Genomic DNA, 7,559 nt, shown 5'->3' on the forward strand with positions numbered 1-7,559 from the left:
GAACTGCGGGTGTGCAGCGCTATGGGAGGAACTGAAGCCGGAGCCTTCTTGGGGGGACACCTCTGTGGAAGGGCGACTTCCTGCTCCAGGTGACACAGAGGGGGTGTAAAATGTGTACAATATGCAGGAGCTTTGGAAAGCCTTCAAAATACTCCCCTCTGTGCATTAAAGACTCGCTGCGTCTTTTCATAGCGCTTCTGACGAGTACTTCAAGGCACAGACCCAACCAGGAGGGGTGGATGGTTGTGGGGGGGGAGGGGGGGATTAAAGGACTTGTTTGTAAAAACGGGTTAGTGCAAGCCAACAGAGGACAAATGCAGGAATGTGACCCAAAAGTGCAACTTCCCATACCGGGAGTCGAACCCGGGCCGCCTGGGTGAAAACCAGGAATCCTAACCGCTAGACCATATGGGAGCCTGTACACGTTCTGAGGCTCACTCTCGTACAGTCAGAGCTACATGCGGACTGTGCGTCATGAGATTTTCATAGTTTCAATGAATTTAGAGCCCCGACACACAACAGTAAAATCCAAACACATTAACAAAGGCAGCTCCTTACAGGAGTAAAACATGAAGAATTAAAATGTGGTAGGATTTCTTAAGAAAGATTTCTTAGGAAAGACTTCTGAGTGCCCCATAGTAAAAAGTAGAATTTTATGGCTCTGCCTTAAGGCCTGCCAATGCGGAAGGACTCGGAAAGAGGAACGGCTGGGGGGGGGCATGCCGCGACACTGCTCCTCATTTTATATACAATAGACGTGTTATATGACACCACTGGGGATGCAGTCCCCACTCTCAGTACAACACACATCAGGCCGAGCCTCTCCTCTGTTCTTCTCTCCAAGGGCAATGTATGGGTCCTGCCCTTCTCAGTATTCTACATTCTCTCTTATCCCTGGGCTTTGCCCAGCATCCTACCTTCTCCCTGGTCCGAGGCTTTGCACAACATCATACCGTGTCCTGGTCCCTGCGCAGCATCCTACCTCCTCCCTGGTTCGTGGGTTCTGCACAGCATCTTACCTTTTCCGTGGATTCTGCACAGCATCCTACCTTTTCCCTTATCACTCCGTTCTGCACAGCATCCTACCTTTACCCTTCTCCCTGGGCTCGGCACACCATCCTACCTTCTCTGTGAACCTTCACTTTCACTTCCCAGTAACCCTGTTATCTACTCTATTCCGACCATCTCCTCTGTCAGAACCACTCGCCCACCTAAATCCCGAGCGCCCTCATATAAGTACAATATCCCTATCACCCCTCATAGCCCAAGTGCCCCCATCACCAAAACAGTTGTGTCAGAGCTGCGCTGTTTGCTCCACAACTGCAGATCTGCAATAAAACACAAACTTGAAATCTCCGATACCATCAACTTGCACACTATTGACATGCTCTTCCTCACAGAGACCTGGTTCAATGATACCTCTCACTCTATGTTTGATCTCCTGGTACCCACAGGCTATTCTATACTTAGAAATGACAGAATTGACAAAGTTGGGGGAGGTGTTGCAGTCATCTTTAGAAACTCCCTTCAACTTAAGGATCTTCCTAACAGCTCCTTCCACACTTTTGAATGCCTATCTCTTGAGCTTCAATTGCACCACCGCGCACCTCTCAGATTCCATGTCATTTACCACCCACCTGGTAGCAGCCCTTCGTTTATGGAGGAACTCACGGACTGCATCAGCGACCAATACACGCAAAGTGACAATCAGATCTTCGTGGGTGACTTCAATGTCCATTGGGGCTCGCCTCAAGACACCTATGCGAATCTGCTGGCCACCTTCCTCTCTGCAAACGATCTTAGCCAACACTGCACAGAAACAACACACTCTAAAGGCTCAATCCTGGACCTTGTTATTTCTAAAGCAGGCTTGCTGACTATCGCTACCCCTATCCATGTAGACTGGTCAGACCACCTCCTCATCCCATTCTCTATTCACCTATCACACTCTATAACTCTTGGCCAGCCCAAGAGGGCTACTTCCTGGTTCCGTGACACTAAAAATATTGACCTCAGCACCCTCTGTGACTCTGCTTTGCTATCACTTCCAAGGCTAGACCCGGACCTAGATGTTAACGAACTCACCTCCCAATGCCTCACAGTCCTTGCAGTCGAAATCAATAATGTCGCTCCGCTCCAAAGCAAAAAGAAAAGGCCCACTCCCTCGGCACCTTGGTTCAACAAATCCCTCTATCAAGAAAGGAAGTTCCTAAGAGCCCTTGAGAAACAATGGAGACAAGCGCCCTCCACTGAAAATTTGGCCACTCTTCGTTTAGCAAGATCCAAGTACCACAAACTCATCTTCCTTGGAAAAGCGTCGCACTACAAATCCCTCCTTGACTCAGCCAAAAATAGACCCAAAAAACTATTCGACCTCATCAAGAACCCAAACAGCTCTCACCCAACCTCCAAATTGGAAGATTCCACAAAGAAAGCAGCGGAATTCGCTGTATTCTTTGACGAAAAAGTAAAATCACTTGTAGATCAGGTCATTCATCCTACCCCTACAGAGGAGCGCAAATCCTTAACCATTTGGCAAAACTTTGACCCCATCTCTGATGATGCTCTCCTTAAATGCATCCTCGATACAAAGCCCTCTAACCACTCTCTTGACCCCATCCCTAGTGCCATTGCCATTGACTTCTATACTAATTCTCTTTCCTATTGGACCACTCTGGTCAACCTCTCCCTCAGTCAAGGCTCCCTTCCTGTTTCCTTCAAAACTGGGCAGGTCACCCCTCTGCTTAAAAAACCCACTGCTGATGCGAACGACCTCAACAATTACCGTCCCATCACTAACCTACCCTTTCTTGCAAAAATCACAGAAAAATGTGTAGCGAAACAACTCTCTCGCCATATCAAGGAAAATGATCTTCTTGACAATTTCCAGTCCGGCTTCATTCAAAACTGCAGCACTGAAACAGCCCTGCTGCTAGTGATTGATGACGCGCTGCGGATACTCGATTCAGGGGAGTCGTGTCTTCTAATTCTTCTCGACCTTTCTGCAGCCTTTGACACTGTCAATCACAACACTCTCCTTAACACTCTTCAACAGAGAATGGGCATGGAGGGCACTGTGCTCAAATGGTTTGCCTCATTCCTCTCTGATAGATCCCAAATGATCAAAATAGCGAACAGTCTTTCAGCTCCTTTAGCTGTCAGTCAAGGTGTTCCTCAAGGCTCCATACTTGCACCCACACTGTTCAATCTCTATTTAGAACCGTTGGGAAATCTCCTGAGTAAATCCGGGATCCACTATCATCTATATGCGGATGACACTCAGATCTACCTCAAGGTGGCCTCCACTCAGGATCTCTCCTTCCTTAGCTCTACTCTCGACTCCATTCAAAACTGGATGGTAACTCATCAACTGATCCTGAATCCCTCCAAAACAGAATTCCTCCTCCTCTCCTCCTCACTTTCTCATCCCCCAGTGCAAACATGGATGGATCAGATCAATCTAATGAACAATAAGCCCATCATTGTCGAGAGCGCAAAATCCCTTGGTGTCACTCTCGACAAAAAACTCAATCTACTCTCCCACATCGACTCCATTGCAAAGTCTGCTCGACACCAACTGCGCCTTCTTTGGGGGATTCGTCGCTTCTTCCCGGAGCATGACCTTAAAACCCTGGTCCAATCGCTGGTTCTCTCCAGATTGGACTACTGCAACTCTCTTCTTACTGGCCTTCCCAAATCCCACCTTTCCCCCCTGAAGTCTATTCTCCATTCAGCAGCTCGTTTCATATATGGGGCCAAAAGAAGCGACCACATCACACCCATTTTATCCACCCTCCGTTGGCTTCCCATAGAGGCAAGATCTATCTACAAAACTGCATGTATCACCCACAAAGCCTTGCACTCCTCCTCCCCTCGCTACCTGGTGAATAAACTGAAACTCTCTGGGGGCTCCAGACCATCACGTAATGCAGAAAAGTTACTGCTTGAACCTCCCATTTTCATGAAGGAAAGATCGATGGCCCAATCCTTTTCAGGCAACGCGGTGAGAATCTGGAACTCACTTCCGCCTCAGCTTCGGACCACCACCTCTTCCCAGGCCTTCAAAACTGACCTCAAAGCTCTCCTCCTTCAAAGACACTTCCAAATTTAATTCTAGTTCTCTGTTTCCTGAAGGAAGTCCTTCCATTATAGGAAATTCTGTTCTCCACGCCTATAGAAGTGCCTTCCCAGGGTGTTTTTGTGTTTTGAGTGTCTGCAATTTAGTGCAGTTTTATACCTCTACCTGTATTTTGTACTCTTTTGTATCTTGCACACGGCACCTTTCCTTTTCAACGTATCATTTGCTACCTCTTATATCTTGTTTACTTTTGATACATGCACAACGGCCACCACTGCCTCATGTAACGGAACTATTGTTTGAGTGTTTTGAGTGTCTACCATTTATTGCAAATTTTTTTTTTTTTACCTTTACTCGTACTTTATGTGCTCTTGTAACCTGCACACGTCAATTTTTCCTTTCGTAACGTTTCGTTTGCTACCTCGTGGACTTTTTTGCTCTTGATACTTGCACAATTTTCACTATTGCCTCATGTAATGTAACGTTTGTTTTTGTAACAGGCTCACTTGTAATTCTTCTCCTCTTGTATCTCTACTTTGCCTATTGTGAAGCGCTCTGACACCCTCGGGTATAGTCCGCGCTATATAAAAACGCATTAAATAAATAAATAAATAAAACCTACCTTCTCCGTCAACTGCACAGCGTCCTACCTTCTCCCTCACTCCAGCAGCCGCTCCCGTTTCACTTCACAGTGATGCTATACGGTATGTGACCGCGTGGCCTAATGGATAAGGCGTCTGACTTCGAATCAGAAGATTGAGGGTTCGAGTCCCTTCGTGGTCGGCTGTGCATGTCTAATTTCACCTGCACAAAACGTATTTTTAGTTAAATACACGAACAGGCCGCACATTCTATTGTAAAGCATTTACACAGATCACTAGTGATAATTTTAATCTGAAGCATAAAATACTGAAGATCCGAGGGACCCCACCTGCTCCGCTTTGCTCCCTGTGATGCTGATGCTGGCGGCGGAGTTTAGTGACCGACTCGGCATCAATGACGACACATTCACAGCAAAGGCTGCTCCTCGGCCTCGAGAAAGGACAGGGAAAGAAACTGTGAAGGACAAAATCAGAGATGGGAGGATTCATTTATCAATCAATAACAAACATGGAGAGGGAGGGACGCCCGAACAAAGCTACCGAGCTTAGCTTAGGCATTACCTTTATAGGTTTTAGGTTCAACACAGTGTGACGTCAGTGATGTACTGCAGTGATGGTGATACTCACTCTGGAGATGCACAGTGAAGTGTGACGGTGTGATGGGAATAGGGGACCCCAAGGTCATGTTTGGATAGTAAATGAAAAACATCATTTGGGTGCAATGGGTCGAGTGGGCGGGATCGTAGGGGCGCGATGAGCCCCAACTTTTTTAACTAAAGAAAAACCCTCCCCCTACTTATTAAAAGGCAACAGGTCCAGGACCGTAAACTCCGAACGTGAAAATGCTTCCGTTTAAGTTTCATTCAGGGAGTCTCCTGTGCTGTGAGACCGAGGGAGGGGCAGGCAGCTTAACAACAAACAAGCCTTCTTGCCAGAGTGCCTCCTCCCCTAAAGAAATGCAGATGTTCACAGCTGGATAATCTGCAAACGTAAAGGGGGCTTGGGAGCAGGTACTGGGTGAACTGATTGAATCACATTCTTTTTGCCTGATAGTGCAAGGGAGTTACCAGCTGAGCTGCAGTGTGTGGTTGTCAGGGCTGTAAAATAAACATAAATCATTACCTACAGTCTGGGTATTATTAAAACGTATATTTTGGAAGCATTGCTTTATCTGAAACCTTTTTGCACATTTGGTAGCTGTTTGCCTTATACTGTGTGTAATGCAAGTTTAACAGCATGACACACGTTCTCAGTGCTTTCTGCCTCAGGCTGGGCCCTCGTAGCACTAACAACAATACGCCACAGTTCTCATTGCACCAACCAATATCTCATTCTTATCTTCGTGCTTCCTGGTTACACACAGACCTCTCAGTGCATTAACTAACAGAGGTTTCATAACACACAATGATGCAGATACCACTGATTAACGTAAATTTATTTTTATTTAATTTAATCTGTGAGTTACAATATATGTAGCTATCTAAAAGGGAATATTTTGTTTTTTTTAGCCACACCCTGGACCCCGCCCCCAAACATTGATCCCTCCGCCATTGCATGTAGCACCACAGTTCCCATACTTTTTTTAATTCTCTTTGACCGCTGATGTGGGTCCCTTAAACACCTGGGCCTTGGTGCCATTCTGCCTGTTGCATTAATTGAGTGAAGCCCTGTAACTGTCGCACGCCATGGACAACACTGCAGCACTGCATATAGCACTGCTGTCTGCCCCCCTCAGTGTAATGCTTCACTTAAATACCTCACTGCAGCTCTATTAAAGTAACTCACTGCAGCACTGCATAGAGCACTGCTGTCTGCTTCCCTCAGTGCAATGTTCTACTGAAGTACCTCACTGCAGCACTGCATAGAGCACTGCTGTCTGCCTCCCTCAGTGCAACTCTCTAATGAAGTACCTCACTGCAGCACTGCATAGATCACTGCTGTCTGCCTCCCTCAGTACGACGTTCTACTGAAGTACCTCACTGCAGCACTGCACAAAGCACTGCTGTCTGCCTCCCTCAGTGCAACTCTAATGAAATACCTCACTGCAACACTGCACAAAGCACTGCCGTCTGCCTCCTTCAGTACAACGCTCTACTGCAATACCTGACTGCAGCACTGCACAAAGCACTGCTGTCTGCCTCCCTCAGTACAACGCTCTACTGCAATACCTCACTGCAGCACTGCACAAAGCACTGCTGTCTGCCTCCCTCAGTACAAAGCTCTACTGCAATACCTCACTGCGGCACTGCACAAAGCACTGCGGTCTGCCTCCCTCAGTGCAATGCTCTACTGAAAAACCTCACTGCAGCTCTGTATAGAGCACTGTTGTCTGTCTCCCTCAGTGCACCACTCTACTGAAATACCTCACTGCAACGCACTGCATTCCACCATTGTTGAAGTGAAGTATTATCCGTCGTTTTGAAGTTAGATGCAATCCCATGTGTAGCAAAAGTAATCAGCAAGGCAACCAATTTGCCTACAAGGTGATCACGAGTCCATTCATCATGTAGTCCTCCCAAATAATTATTTTATGGTGATAAGATTGAGGGTGTTTTAATAATTTCTCCTCGTGAGATTCTTATGGGCCGAGCTATGAGATTGCCAGCAGTGCCTGCAAATGCTCTTGTGAATATTACGGATGATATGGTGTTGGACTACTGCAAGGGTCTGGCTGACGTGGTCCACTCTTTCCCTCACCAGGTGGAAGCTACCACATTGCCACCAATAAGTGATCCAGGTCACACCCTGAAAGCCGGTGACTGGGTGGTTGTCAAGAAACACGTGAGGAAATCGTGTTTGGAGCCACGTTGAAAGGGGCCATATCAAGTAATACTGACAACTACTACTGCAGTGAAATGTGCAGGTCTTCCAAATTGGAT

At 46.9% G+C, this 7,559-nt stretch overlaps 2 non-coding genes across 2 annotated transcripts; one reads left to right on the top strand and one right to left on the bottom strand.

The window, feature by feature from the left end:
* Nucleotides 1–342: 342 nt before the first annotated feature.
* TRNAE-UUC (transfer RNA glutamic acid (anticodon UUC)) lies at nt 343–414 on the bottom strand. Its single transcript has one exon. It is a non-coding gene; the product is annotated as a tRNA-Glu (tRNA).
* A 4,374-nt stretch (nt 415–4,788) lies between these two features.
* Nucleotides 4,789–4,861, top strand: TRNAR-UCG (transfer RNA arginine (anticodon UCG)). Its single transcript has one exon. It is a non-coding gene; the product is annotated as a tRNA-Arg (tRNA).
* The last annotated feature ends 2,698 nt before the right edge of the window (nt 4,862–7,559 follow it).

The sequence above is a fragment of the Pleurodeles waltl genome, chromosome 4_2 (genome assembly GCF_031143425.1).
Source record: "Pleurodeles waltl isolate 20211129_DDA chromosome 4_2, aPleWal1.hap1.20221129, whole genome shotgun sequence".
NCBI classification, from domain to species: Eukaryota; Metazoa; Chordata; class Amphibia; order Caudata; family Salamandridae; genus Pleurodeles; species Pleurodeles waltl.